General features: G+C 42.0%; 1 protein-coding gene across 2 annotated transcripts in view; it reads left to right on the top strand.

The window, feature by feature from the left end:
• The first annotated feature begins 10,445 nt into the window (after positions 1–10,445).
• Positions 10,446–15,259, top strand: part of IL1R1 (interleukin 1 receptor type 1) — a 70,804-nt gene continuing 65,990 nt past the window's right edge. Inside the window, exons 1-3 of one of the 2 annotated variants that reach the window (XM_072844424.1) lie at positions 10,446–10,795; positions 14,420–14,514; positions 14,672–14,733. The gene's annotated coding sequence lies outside the window, so the exon portion shown is untranslated. The remainder of the gene's footprint in view (positions 10,796–14,419; positions 14,515–14,671; positions 14,734–15,259) is intronic. The other variant, XM_072844425.1, reaches the window with a different exon arrangement.

The following is a 15,259-nucleotide window of genomic DNA, read 5'->3' as shown; positions in this document are numbered from 1 at the left end:
CTTTGGAAAAATGCCCATTCATGTCTTCTGCTCATTTTTTTTAACTGGATTATTTGTTTTTTGGGTGTTGGCTTTTATAAGTTCTTTATAGATTTTGGATACTAACTCTTGATCAGTCATTTGCAAACAAACAGAAACCATTATGCAAGATAATGCATGCTCTATGGCTAGAGCAATTAATCAACTAGGCCTCCTGGTTTGCCACATGGTTACCCAAGAAAAGCTGTGAACCCATTCCTATCAAACTTTTGAACGTTCATTGGTACTGGATATTGAATCTAGGAAATGGCTGCATTATTACTATATTCAGAGATAAGAATCTAGGAGCTGGACACATGAATGCAAATCAGTTTATGTCTGTTAGGAGATGCTGCATTTACACTTAACAAAAGGATGAAGGTGGCACACTTTTTAGACTTGATTGATTTTATGGAAACAGCTATTAAAGACTAACAGTGGAGATATGTAGAAGGAAATTGCAAAATTGAGAAAATTGCAAAATTTTTATTTAGCAAAGAAGTAGTCCTCTGATACCCAGATACACACACATATATTCACACACACACACACACAGTAGGCAGAGGAACTAAGAGCCTAACCTTTGAACTTCACCTCCTCTCCCTATGCCAGAGCCCTTTCTCATCACCATATCAGGAACTGCTCGTTTTTAAGATTTATCATAAAACTACAATAATCGAGACAATATGATATTGGTATAAATGCAGATAAATAGATCAATGGAACAGAATAGAGAGTGCAAAACTAGAAGTACACACATATGGACGACTGATTTCTGACAAAACTTATAAAGGTATTGGAGACAGGATAATTTTCTCAACAAGTGGTGCTGGAATGATTAGACATCCATATTTGAGATGAAAGCCCACACGCCAAAAAACAAAGCAATATCGATCCCCATTTCATACCACTACAAACATTATCTTAAAATGTATTATAGAACTAAATGTAAAACCTAAAAAAATTTTTCATATTTTCTTTCTTTCTAGAAGAAAATATGAGAAAATGTTGGTGATCTTGGGTTAGGCAAAGATATATATGACCAAAGCACAATCCATAAAAGAAAAAAATTGATAAATTGGGCTTTATCATAATTAAACATTTTCTGCTCTTTTAAAGCTACTCAAGAGAAAGAAAAGGTGAGCCAGAGAAAACATTTGCAAATCCCTTGTCTGATAAAGGACTGTATCCAGAATATATAAAGAACTCTCAAGATGCAATAGTAAAAAAACAAATAATCCAACTAGAAAATGGGCAAGAGGTTTAAACAGATGCTTCATCAGAGAAGATATATGGCTGGAAAAAAAAAAAAACACCTGAAAAGATGTCCCGTATCATTAGTTCTTCGGGAAATATCTGTTAGAATGGTTAAAATTAAAAAGACTGATCATAATAAGTACTGGTGAGAATGTGGAAGAAACAGAACTCTTAAATACCACTGGCAAGCATTTGCAATGGTACAACTGCTTTGGGAAACGATTTGGTAGTTTCCCCTCAAATTCAAAATATACCTACTATCTGATTCAGGTATTTCATTCCTAAGTATTTACCCAATAGAAGTGAAAGCCCACAAAGATTTGTAGACAAATGTTCAATAGCAGTTTTACTTATAATAGCCTTAAACCAGAAACCACCCAAACGTCCATCAACAATGGAATAGATAAAAACAGTGGTGGATCCATCCAATGGAATACTATGTAGCAATAAAAGGGAACCAACCCCTGATACAGACTACAATATAGATGAATCTTAAAACAATTATGCAGAGTGATGAGAGATAGACAAAAAGATATACTGTAAGATTCGATTCATATGAAATTCTAGGAAATACCAACTAATCAGTAGTAACAGAAAGGCAGATCAACAGTGGCCTGGGGAGGGACAGGAGGGATGAATTTACAAAAGGGTTTTAGAAAATTTTAGGGATGATGAGTATATTGACTATCCTGATTGTAATGATGATTTCATAGCTTTATACGTATGTCAAAACCTAACCAAGGTCCACTTTGCAGCATTTCCCAAGAATTTACCCTTTGGATTTTACCTCCTTACTCTACCACAGTGTCCTTCCTTCCACATCATTGAACCAGTGATTTCGTCTGAGAGTCACATACATACAATTCCTGCATGGAAAGCAGATGATGCCAGTTTTTTGGTAGTAATAATAGGGGAAAATACAATTTCTGGGTTAAAATGAGGTCGCGGTGATGATAAGGAATGCAGGAAAGGACACAACCTATATGTGAGGAAGAAAAATTCTGCTTGCTTATAAATTCTGTTTTATCTGATGAGGTTTCACTTCAACATTGTTTTCTTTTTCCATAAAAGCAAGAATGCAAGGGGTGCCTGGGTGGCTCAGTCAGTTAAGTGTCTGCCTTTTGGCTCAGGTCATGATCCCGGGGTCCTGGGATGGAGCCCTACATAGGGCTTTCGGCTCAGTGGGGAGTCTGCTTCTCCCTCTCCCACTCCCCCTGCTTATGCTCGTGCTCTCTCTGTCAAATAAATAAATAAAGCCTTAAAAAAATAAAAGGAAGCCAGCAAGAGAGGGGCATTTATTATTTTTAAATTACAAAATACTCGAAGTTTACAAAGGGCTAGATGTAATGAAAAAGGCCTTGACTTAAAAACCCTGCACCCAAGAACCCACCAAGTAACCTGAGAAATAGAACATTATCAATGTCTTTAAGGTTTTCCACATGCCTCAGCCCCTTCCCACTTCAGGATTGCAGCTAGAACCTGGATTTCTCCTCCCAGGTAAGGGCCTTTTCTCCTTTGGCAATAGTAGGAGAGAGTATCATGAGAAGGTCTTATTAAGAATCATCCCTCTAGGCACTTAGTGCTTGAATTTCTCAGAGAGGAGGTTTGAAGGGAAGTGGAAAGAATATTTTTAAAGGAAGAATTACTTATAACGACTTTAGGGAAAGGGAACACGATTACTTAGGATTCCTTCACACTGGGGGAGTTGGAGATGAAGTAATGAAATTGAACTGATTTTTCAAGGAGAACTACTTTTTACAAAGAACCACAGGGTTTGAAACTGAGTCAAGAACTGAGTATAGTGCCGCAGCCTTCTGTTATCCAACAGGTAAGTTTGGACCTCTTTATTATTGTGATTTCTATGACTGAAACCACGTTGGCAGTAAGCTGGAGAATGAATGTGTTTTTGCTCATGAAATTTTCATCTATGAGGATATAGGAATAATAAACACAATAGTTTCCAGCCACACCCCCCCTCACCTCCCAAGGTACTTCATCATGGTTTCTGACATTGAGTTAAAATAATACATGGTCTACTGACTTCCTTGTACTGAGTGCAATGGTATAAGTATCAGCTACAGGCAGGGCAGGAGCATGCGAGGGTTCCATTTGTAGCGACTGAGCCTTTCATATTCTAGAGATTTTTTAAGTTTCTGTTATAACTATTACAGACTTTTGGTAAGACATCTACAACAGACAGACAAATATGAAGAGCAAAACAATACTGGATTTTTTTAAAAAAGATTTTATTTATTTATTCATGAGAGAGGCAGAGACACAGGCAGGTGGAGTGCACCTGATGTGGGACTCGATCCCAGGACCCCAGGATCACCACCTGAGCAGAAGGCAGATGCTCAACCACTGAACCACCCAGCTGCCACGGAATCTTGGATTATTGACAATTCCTTGCTTCCCAAAGAACCACTGTGAATGACATGGAGGTGTCCATCCACCCAGATTTTTAAAATGTAGTGTGTGAATAAAATATGTTTAATTTTTAAATGTAAAACAAAAGCCATAAAAGGAACTAAGACTTAAGAGAAAGGAAAATGTGTCAGGTTAGGAGGTGGTATGCAATATGTGATAATTTTGTGCCAAAGATAATAATTATGAAAGCCATGTAATAGCACAAAAACTGCTTGTGATGTGATGTTAAATCAAAGGAGATTACAAAGAGGAGCACCTGGCTGGCTCAGTTGGTCAAACATGTGACTCTCGATCTCAGGGTCATGCCAAATCCCACATTGGGCACAGGTTACAGAGAGAGAGAGAGAAAGAGAGAGAGAGAGATTACCAAGATATATGTGCATGGGAAAAAAGAATAAGTGGAAATATTCCAAAATGCTAACAGTTATCAGCAAATAGGTGGCAAGATCATGAAGGACTTTTAAAACTTTATTTTTCCTGTCTTCTGTATTGTGGTTGTATTTTTTTTTTGTGGTTGTATTTTTTAAATAACAAAATTACTTTAAAAAAATCTGTAGTAATCAGAACCTTTTGAACCTTCCCATAGATTTAGTAACAGTATTTCCTTCTATTGAAGAACAACTGAGGACCAACTAGTTATACCTAATGTTTAATGGCACAGGAAGTCAGATACTTTTACTGGCCTGGGCCTCATTTAGAACTTGACATATAACGAGTACAATAGATCACCTTACCTTATTAAGGACAGTGAATTCCTTATTCACTGGAAGAACTGAAAACTGTACCCCAAGTTCACAGAAGTGGACAGCCAGAGAGAAAACAAGGAAAGGGGTTGAGGTTTATAGATCTAAATTCTAGACTTGGGAGGGGCGGCACCTGGGTGCCTCAGTTGGTTAAGCGTCTGACACTTGACTTTGGCTCACATCAGGATTTGCCCGGAGTTGGGCTCTGTGCTCAGCAGTGAGTCTGCTTCTCTCTCTCTGCCCCTCCCCCTGCTCGTGTGCACTCTCTATTTCTCTAAAATAAATCAATTAATTAAAAAAATAAATTCTAGACTTGGATTTGCCATTACTAGCCTCAGTTTCTTTTCTTTTTTTTTTTTTAGCCTCAGTTTCTTATTTCAATTTGTGAATGGCGAGAAAATGCCCTGCCTGACAATGATTTGCCATGAAAGCAGAACAAAACAACCCACATACTAAAGAAAAATCAGAAGGCCAAGAAGAGATGGTGGAAGGGATTCCTGTTAGATGTTCATGCCCATCCCAAGTGGCCTTTGTCTGAATACTTCAGGGATGGGGCAAACACATCATCTTGGGATTTGGCCCATTTTGTTGCTGAGAGCTCTATTGCTACAAAGGTCTTAGACTGGTTTCTAGAACTTTCTGCCCCATTGTTCTAGTTCCATCTCTGAGGTAGGATACTTTGGCCCCTGGCATGGCCTGATGGTTTCCAGGTGTGCAGATATCAATCCCCTTGGTTTATGGGGCAACAGGAGAACCAGGGTGGTCTTCTCAGGCCAGGAAATCCCTCATTATCATTTCCTCAGAGTGTCACAAGGGAAACATGTTTAGAAAACACTGTTCTGGAGTGTTGTCTTGGGAGTGACTATCCTCCCTTGTATCATAGAAGTCACACTTCTACCAGGGCAGCTAAGCATGCAGTTTCTGGTCGCATTTGGGGTTCATTGAGGACATCTTAGTCAATCGAGATCCCTCACATTTGTTTGGTTTTGTTTTCCATCAATGCTGCTGTTTTTTGTGTGCCCTGCCTGTAATTACAAAATTAGGTTTGAGAAGAGAGAGGGGGGTTTTACATTTGTCTCTGTTAAATTTTGTTTTGTGAGATTGGGCCTATGGTTCCCTCCTAATGGGATCTGTTGGGATTCTGATTTGCTCACCCAGAGAATATTCAGTCCATTCTAACTTGGGGTGCCTGCATCATGTAGACATGCCAGCTTTGCCCTTAGGCTGCAGGAACTTGCACTGTGCCCACCAGCTCCAACTCCAGCCTCTCACTTGACTTTGTGACCCTCTCCTCTCTTTCATACATGACCTCTGGAAATATTACCAAGATCCACTTCTACATCCTCTGGATCTTTTTGCCAATACTCACTTGAGAATATTTTTGGCTTCAGATTTCAGTTCTGCTTTCTAACCCTGAATTTGCTTTTTTGGGCAGAAATGTATTCCTTCCAATCCTCCCTCCCCACATTCTCCACTACTCTTGACTTACCACAACTGATGAGTCAGCCATGACCATGTGTTCACCCAGCATGGCCGCCATTTTCCCAGGAGGGACCAAATAGGGCACCTGAGGTTTTCCACTTGGAGACCACTCTTTAGATTGACTCATTTATCACGGAGCATGGGTGTTTATGAAAGTACCCAGTTCTGCCAATTGTATTCTTCATTTGGCTCACAAGAAAGAGGTACTCAAATGCTTTCATGAGCTCTCAATTCATGGAGTCTGCAGTGTTCTGCAGAATCTCCCCATCTATAACCCCATCAAAGAGATTGAATGAGCTTCACCAGGCTGGGCTCATTCTTAGTCAATTCATATTTTCCCTTAGTGATCATGGCTTCATTAAGTGCTACAAGGCTAGCTCTGTAAAATCTTTCCTGTTCACTAATTTGTACTTGCCAACCCCCGCTGAACCAGTGGTAGATGAGGAAGCTCTCTGGAGGTATGAAGTATTAAAGGATGGCATTCTCCTAAGAGGTTTAGTACGAAGCTGGAAGACACCATGGGGCTTAGTGGTCTGGAAGGGTCATGGAGACAATCTGATGTGTTTATATGTCGGTTGCCTGGAGCAAGAGTGAAATCAACATGCAAATATCAAACCAGATTCTCCCAGGGCTTAACCACAAAGGTTACGAGGCGGCCATTTGGCATGAAGTTTTAATTTTCCTGTTTAAAGGAACAAAGGTTAAACTAACAGAACATGTCACGAGAAGGTACTTCAGAGATCATGCAGACCAGGGCTCCTCAAACCTAAATGTGCACAAGTCACCTGGGTACCTTTAATTAAAAATGTAGATTCTGACTCAGTAGTTCTGGGGTAGGGCCTGAGATTCTGTATTTCCTTTTTTTTTCTTTTTACATTTTTATTTTATTTTTATTTTTATTATTTTTTGAGATTCTGCATTTCCGACGTGCTCCCTGGTGATGCTGTTGGCCTATGGCTACACTTTATGTAACAAAGGCTTAGACTACACTGCATTGTTTTTTTTTTTCAGATATAGAAACTGAGATACAGAGAGGTGATTTCCCCAAAGCCACAATGGTTAAGTTAAAGCAGTTTCTTTCATTCAGGTCTTGTGGGGCCCGGATCAGGGTTTATTTAATTGCAAAGTTGCTGGACTGTAAAACAGAGGTTTACCCTTTCTTAAGGACTCACAGCATCTGGGGGGGAAGAGCCAAGGTTAGATTCCAGGTATGCCCATGCTTGCATACAGGCACACACACATGCATGCACACGCATGCTCATGCTCAAAGAGATTGCATGTGCTTCTTCATATTCTTCTTTCTCATCATTTGTGATGTGTAGGAAACACATGAATTACAAACACATTAAAGATATTCTTAAATGCAAATCAATTCTGAATATGTAAATTTTTCCATAAGAATATTCTGGGAAAATATATGAGTTGTTTCTGATCTCTTAAGTATAAATACAGAATGTTCTGGGGTTCAACAGACACCATGTTGCTGATAAAAGTGTACTCATAATGACGTTTCTTATAGTTTGAAGAGTGAAAGCTCTGGGCCTGGCTCAGCGAGTGCTATGCTCCAGCATTTATAAAGGCCCTGGGAGTTTGGAGATTTTCCACTAACTTCTGGTATTGAATTTTTTTTGCCAACTATGACTATTTGTTTTTTTGAACTCTGTGGAGGAACTAAACAACTGAGAAATCTCAGGCAGAAGTGTGTGTGTTTGTGTGTGTGTGTGTGTGCACATGTGCATGTGTGTGTGTGTTCACACATATTAACTAAACATTGAAGATTCCTGACGTTTTTTTCTCCTTGTTGAGAAACGGAAAGTGGACGGAGAAGTAATTGTCTGGAGTGGAAAAGAGGGTCAGAAAAATCCTTGAAATGAAATCTCTCTCCTTTACTGGAGGTTTAGATAAGATGATATAAACTAAACCAATTCGAGAAAAATTCAGGTCATGAGCTTCTATTTTGGGAGGCAAATACCTGGGGTAGTTTAAGCCCATTGTTGCATCTGTAGCCTACCTAAGCTTCTTGAGAACAAGGCTGGGTCTTCAAGGTCTTTTTTTTTTTTTTTTTTAATTAATTCCAAAATGCTCAGAAGAGGGTCTTGCACCAAGTGGGAGGCCGGAAGCTTCTCTGGAATGAAATATCATTCATCTTCCAGCATCCATCACTCCTGGCTAGCAGCCCTGGAAGCTGCTGGTGTGTTTCAAAGGGCCGAAACAGCCATGTCTGGGAGCCCATGAGCTGGTGTTTGTTTGGAAGTTGCAAACCACTGCTGACGGTGGCTTCTCCTCTGGTTATTGGCCTCTTCTTGTGCACTCAGAGTCTCTCTGATGGCGTTCTCTCTTTCTTTACGGGAGGAAGGAGTGAGAGGAGAAGGAGGAGGATGAGAGGAGAAGGAGGAGGATGGGAGGAGAAGAAAGAGAGGGAAGGAGGCCAAGGATGAGGAGGGAGAGGACTGGTGGGGAAGGGGGGTGGGGAAGCGAGGAGGGGAAGGGGAATGGGAAGAGATGGAGGAGCAGGGAGGATCTGGAGGCAGAAAGATGTCAACCTGCTTGTGCAGAGGTAAGGGGATCAGACTCCCTCCTCTGAGATGCCTTTCCTCTGGCTCCCCAGCCACCACTCAGGTGGAAGCCCTGAGCCTTGCTCTGACTGGCCCACTCTTGAGTCTTTTCTATGGCCAGGAGGATGCTCTGCCACCTGGCTTTGCCCTGTTGTGCCCATCCCACAATCTCTTTGGGAGGAGTGGTGGGATGACCCTGGTTGGCTCAGACCAGTGGGGCCAAATCTAGAGCTGGGGATGGAGTGAGTCCCTCAAGGCTCATGTCTACTCCACATTGGAGGAAAGGTGAAAAGTTTAATCTGAACTTTGAGGGTCTTCTCAGCTTTCTCCCTGGGGTTTTGTCTTTAACAGTCTGTTGATTTACCAGATGGCCTAGACCTGAACACTCACACTGTAGGTAGGTTAAACATGTCAGCAAAACTGCTACAGGAATGTTGCCTTAAACCTCATCACCATTCTGCTCATTCTTAATGTTGCTAACATCCCTGCCCATGACTAAAGTAGAACATTTGGTATCTCAGTTAAATGCCATTAATCTACCAATTAATCACGGCTGTTTGGTAATTACCTCAAATGAGAAGGCATTCCAGGACACACTCTGGAAAGGATACTGAGTGAGAGGAAACTGCATTGTCCCTGAGTCCATATATTCCCAGAGAGGAGAGCACTGGCTCTGGGTAAGTGAAGAGCAGTGCCAGATGGGCTCATCTGGGCTCCACCCTGTCAGCGTAAGGGATCTCAAGGAAGGTATTTATTTTTTCTACACTTTTTTTTTACACTTTTATCTTTTCTTTTTTTAAGATTTTATTTATCCATTCCTGAGAGACACAGAGAGGCTCAGAGACACAGGCAGAGGGAGATGCAAGCTCCCTGCAGGGTACTCGATCCCAGGATCCCAGGATCATGCCCTGAGTGGAAGGCAGATGCTCAACCACTGAGCCACCCAGGGGTCCCTTTAGACTTTTTTTCTAGAAGGGTTCTGAAACATTTAAATTTTCTAGAAAAATGCCCAACACATCAGTGACCACTCTTGCCTTCTGTTATTATTATGAAGGCAAGACACAGGTGCCGAGTGGGAAAAATCACCCCAGGATGGAGTGGGAGGCGGGGTTTGATTGAGTGCGTGGTGGGAAGGATGGGAAGGACGGAGAGTGGGCGCTGAGGAAGGGGAAATGTGCATGTGGGTGTCGTCACACTCAAGGGGATAAGGAGGGCCAGTGGGAGGGTGGTGGCTGCAGAGCACATGCAAACAAAGGTGCGAGCAGTGTCTTCCAGAGTCGGTGGGTGGTCACGCAGACGGGCAGCAGGGGTTCTCGCAAAGGGCAGGGGGAACAAGGCAGAGAGGCATGTTGAAGCCCTGGGTGGAGGAATCCGAAGGCCAAAATAGGAGGTTTGGTCTTGCTGCGGGGCTTTGAGCAGCGCTGTGCAAAGCTGGACCCTGTGTCATGTGAAGGACATGAATCTGAACGCAGGGCCGAGGAGGGGCCCAAGCACAGGGAGCGAAGGGGCAGCCGGACAGGTGGCTCTCGTCATCTCCCCTCCTGCCTGCCCCTGCCCGGTCATCACCTGAGCCCTGGGTCCCCCGCCTCCAGGACCCTGACAAGAGAGAGCCGGGCGGGGTTCCCAGGGCGCGGGGCAGGCCGCCGGGCGCACCCCCCGAGGCCCAGGGCTGGAAGATGGAAAGAAGCGAAGGGTCCTCCAGGCTCGGGTCTGTGGCTGTCGTTACAAGAAGGACCTGGAGGTTGACAACTGAGGGGGCGGCCTTGACTCGTCGGATGGGGACCTCTGCCAGGCTGGACATGCTGGCAAGCCTTGTCGAGGGCTAACACGAAGTCACATGGGGATAGAGACCCAGGCTTGTGAAGCATTTGGTGCAAGTGTGCGGTAAAGCGTGTTGGTGTTTCGTAAGAGTTTGGCACGTTTTCGGAATGATTCTGGCTGGCTGCCCAGCGCTGAGTTTCCTGTTCATAGCTCCCCATATGTGTCACTGCTGAGGATTAAAGCCCCCATAGGCTCTGACACAGACGTCACTCACTGTCTCCTTCTTTCAGCCTCAGTAAAACTGGGTCGGTTGACAAGATGTGAGGGACACTCTCCTGCTGCACGGACCAGACCCAAAGCTCTTTGGGAAAAGAAAAGAGGAATTAGCAAGTCTATCCAGGGCTGACTTCAGAATGCACTTTTGTTTTTAAGAACCAACATCCACTCAGCTGACTTATTTGGGGGAAGAAAGGCTGCGGGCTTACCCTCCGAGTCATCGCCTCCCGCGACGCCAGCCATCCCCAAATGTCCCCACGACGAAGAAAGGAGATGGTAAGATGATTAATTGCACTTCTGGTTTTTGTTCCTGTAATTTTCCCTCGTTCTCTTTTTTGTTTACTTCTACATGGATGAAGTATTTTGGAGAGACAAATGGAATTTGATAAAAACTGATAATGTTATGCTGCTTTGTGGAAAAAAGGATTTTAAGAATTTCTTGGTGTTATGCGGCTCTGTAGGCATATTCAGCCTTAAGATGTGTCTGTGAGTTATATTAAAAGATCAGCTGTGATGATGCATGTTTTACTCTATGGAAGATTAACGGTGAAAGATATGGGAAATACATTTTATAGCCGTGCACTACTTATAAGCCATAAATAGTTGCGTGACTTTGGGTAAATCGTGAGGTTCAAGGGGAGGGTATTGTAGATAAGAATCTTTAAAAAATATTGTTGCTGATCTTAGAACGAAGACTTATTTTATCACTTTCCATCAAGCTTTGTCAGTCTTAGAGGGGCACAATCTGGCCCGATGTTTGACCCAAGGCATTGCGTGACTATTAACCGTGGGTGTCATCGGCTGCAGTTAAAGTTACAACGCGTTGTAGTAGCAGTGCTCGGACACGCTTCCTCCAATACGGCTTAAACTGTCATCTTAAAAGCACAAGCGTTACTTTCCAAGGCTTTACAAACGTTACACCCTGAGCTGTAAGGAAAAACTCTGAGAAGATTATAAACATTGTCCGGTATTTCTTTATTGGACATGCTTGACTTCCATAATCCCATCAGTAGCGTTGTTATGGGAAAGAATAATAAGAAAATGGAAAGAATCTGGAAGGTTAAAGACAGGAAATGAGAACACAAAAAGGAGAGCAAAATGAGGTTTACTGTTCAATTCAGTTCAATTCATCTGACAACTCCTTGCTCTTCTGCAAAATGCCAGTTGACGCTGTGGGGAGGAGGGCGTGGGGAGCCAGGTAGAGGAAAGATGCTTCAGATGGTGCAGCTGGTTTGGGAATCCCGCTACCCACGCACGGGCAATAGGAGACCACCGTGGTGTGCTGGAGGCCAAGGGAGGGTGTGTGCTTTTTGGAAGCGTGTGGATCTGCTGGGGAAAGGAAGGAAATAATGTTGTCTAGAAGGAGCAGGGAGCACTTTTGGAGATGAATTTAATCTTCCTAATTCTGGTGATGAATTTATTTTATTTTTATTTTTTTAATCTATTTTTTATTGGTGTCTGATTTGCCAACATATAGAGTAACACCCAGTGCTCGTCTCGTCAAGTGCCCACCTCAGTGCCCGTCACCCAGTCACCGCCACCCCCCGCCCACCTCCCCTTCCACCACCCCTAGTTCGTTTCCCAGAGTTAGGAGTCTTTCATGTTCTGTCTCCCTTTCTGATATTTCCCACTTATTTTTTCTCCTTTCCCCTTTATTCCCTTTCACTATTTTTTATATTCCCCAAAGGAATGAGACCATATAATGTTTGTCCTTCTCCGATTGACTTACTTCACTCAGCATAATACCCTCCAGTTCCATCCACGTTGAAGCAAATGGTGGGTATTTGTCATTTCTAATGGCTGAGTAATATTCCATCGTATACATAGACCACATCTTCTTTATCCATTCATTGGTGATGAGTTTAAGGAGATACGTGTGACCCTTCTCAAAGTCAGCATGGGGGTATCAATCTTCTATCCCACAATCCCTTCTGGGCACATGCCTGTTTGCTTACTTAGGGGAAAACCTTGCCCGGCATGGTCTAGCAGAGGCCGAGATTCACTCCTAAAATCTACCTTGCAAAACTGACATGAATTGCACGTGCTCATGGTTAGAAATAAAACAAAGGACTACGGATCAGTCAATAAGATGAAAAATAAAACCTATCACTGTGGGATTAATGCTGTCAACATTTTGGTGGGTATGTTTTTCTCCGAGTACATTTACATTAAAAAAAACAACAACAACAACAAACCATATTGAGCTGTACGTGTTGGCTTTTCCCTTTTGACAATATATTGGAGCATCTCACCACACTAATGAATTTCTTCCTACAAAAATTGTTTGATCACATTATACAGAGAATTTATTAAGTCATGTTGGTAGATATTGGATTGTTTCCTTTTTCATTATCAACATTACAAAACCGATGTACTTATAATAAAAGCTTTGCGTCCCTTCTTGATTATTTCCTTGGACTAGAGTCCCAGAGGGAAAACTGTGGCATCAAAGCACCTGAGGATTTTTGAAGCTTTTGATCCCTGCTACTAAATTAATCTAACAAAGTGCTATAAATTTATACTCCCTCCAGCACTGTATGAACACCATTTCCCCACACTTTCACCAACGCTGTGTTTTGTCATTTTTAAAATAAATGTGCTAATCTGATAGCTGGCTACGGCTACTTTGTTGTCTTGATCTGCTTTAAGGAAACCCTTTGTAAAACCTTTTGGCTTCTTGTCTTTTCGGTTACTCACATCAAAGCAATCATTTCTTACAGTAACTTATGGCAACCTAATTTCTGGGGACTTTGACCTCATTTGATGTCGCTCAGCAGGGCTGCTGAAAATGTGGGGAATCAGATGCTTTTGCTCTGACTTTCTACCATTTGAACAACCCAGGGCAAAACTCAGTCTTTATGATTTTATTTCCTTTTTGTCTATAAAATTTAAAGATAAGGGTTGACTTTTCATCCCACTGAGCGATTATATGGAGAACAGAGATGAGACAGAGGAAAGTTCTTTGAAAATAAAAAAGGTGAAAAATACAAAATGGTACAATTACGATTGTTGTCATTATGAAGTTTATATTGTCACCTTATAAAGTATGTAGTTTTGGAGAACTGCATGCTGAAATTTTGACAAGGTGTTCTAATTCTAGACTAGAAAGTGTGTGTGTATGAAAATGTGTGTGCATGTTGCAACATACTTCTTAAGTCTTGGATTTAGTGCTAGCGTTTGGTATGTTCTAGCTGTGCATGGACATACAATAGGTTGAACATGGTTTCTATTTTGTTGCTTACTTATCTCACTTGCATGCAGGACAGCACACCATTTTTCTTATATTGCATTGTGATTGACCACTTGCTTTCTTCAGTTCCCCTTCTCAAAGGCAGGACTTGTTTTATGTGTGTTTCTTTCTGTAGGGCCTGGTCTGGGATCTGATACCTTGTGGGGGCTCAATGACTGTTTCTTGAATGAGCCAACAAAAGGGAGCTAGGAGCATTTTTACCTAACTCTGCAGGGAAAGAATCATCTCAAAAAAAATCGTAGATTTTGAAAATGGAGATTTTCTGGGGCAAATTGATTATTTTGTTTAATTTCATTTGGGTTGTTTTCCATTTTTATTGAGTGACACTTTAAAGCTCTTAATGGATATTAAGCAAATGAATACAAGCCAAGGGTAGAATCAGGAAAATGGAGATCATAGACTTGTAAGTGTAAGTCTCATGGAGTTGGTATGAGTATGAAAAGCTTTACGGGGGGTACAGAGTTTCACTCTTAACAGCTCAGTGCTAGGCTGTTAAAATAAGGACCAAAGTGATGCTTAGCAATGGTTTGAACTTGGTACTGAATAAAAAATACCAATGGCCAATACTTAAAGAGTACTTGACTATACGTGAGATCTGGTTCTAAGTGCCTCATGTATGAGGCAGTAATTATTATGATTTTATTTTGCAGATTAAGAAGCTGAAGTACAAGTGATTTGGCCAAAGTCACACCAGTAGGCAGTGCACAGCTGGGATTCACAACACAATCTTACTTAGAGTCCACAGGTTGGTGAAGGTGGGGGTTACTGAATTCAGTGGTTTGGGACCACTGATGGTATTTGTGCTGTTTCACTCGGGTATATAAGTCACCATTTATTGAATTCCCACTAAGGAACTTATGCTGATCTGGGTTCTTATATCATTATGTCTAATCTGTTCACAGCTTTACAAGATTGGTGTCATTTTACCTGCTCAAGGACCAAACCAACTAAGACTCTGAACTCAGTAAGTGGCCCAGAGGTGATGAGTTAATGATAAGGGAATGCCCATCAATCTATACCAAGTCTATTAAACTTCCTAGCCTATGTGCTGCTCTGGCCTGGACAGCTGAGTGCTGATGTTCTTGGTTCTTCATCCAAAGGTGCGGAGTCCAGTTCTCCATTTGGAGGTGCTGGGCCTAGAAACTCAACCAATTCATCCCTTCACTTGGGTATTGTGGGGAGGTGGGGTCTCTGCCTTGGTCTCTGAATTTGTGTGGGCCATTGTGAAATGGTACTTGAAGTTGATTTTCAAGCTGACATTTCCTGGCAGATTATCCAATTTATCACCTCATCCTAGACATGTTGAGTGTTTAATATGTGGGGACATTTTCCTTATATGTTCTAACAAATGAGCCCCCAATTCTGCACCAAGAATGTCTAAAGAGTATCTCCAAGGAGTCTGGGACCGAGTAAGGCAAGTGCTAGCTTGGGAGAGGAGACTCAGTTCTGTTTTCTCTTAGGCAACTTACCTATTTTCTCTTTGTTTAGTT

The sequence above is a fragment of the Canis lupus genome, chromosome 11 (genome assembly GCF_048164855.1).
Source record: "Canis lupus baileyi chromosome 11, mCanLup2.hap1, whole genome shotgun sequence".
Classification (NCBI taxonomy): domain Eukaryota; kingdom Metazoa; phylum Chordata; class Mammalia; order Carnivora; family Canidae; genus Canis; species Canis lupus.
The sequence above is the reverse complement of the archived record's forward strand: the minus strand, read 5'-3'. Positions and strand labels throughout refer to the sequence as shown.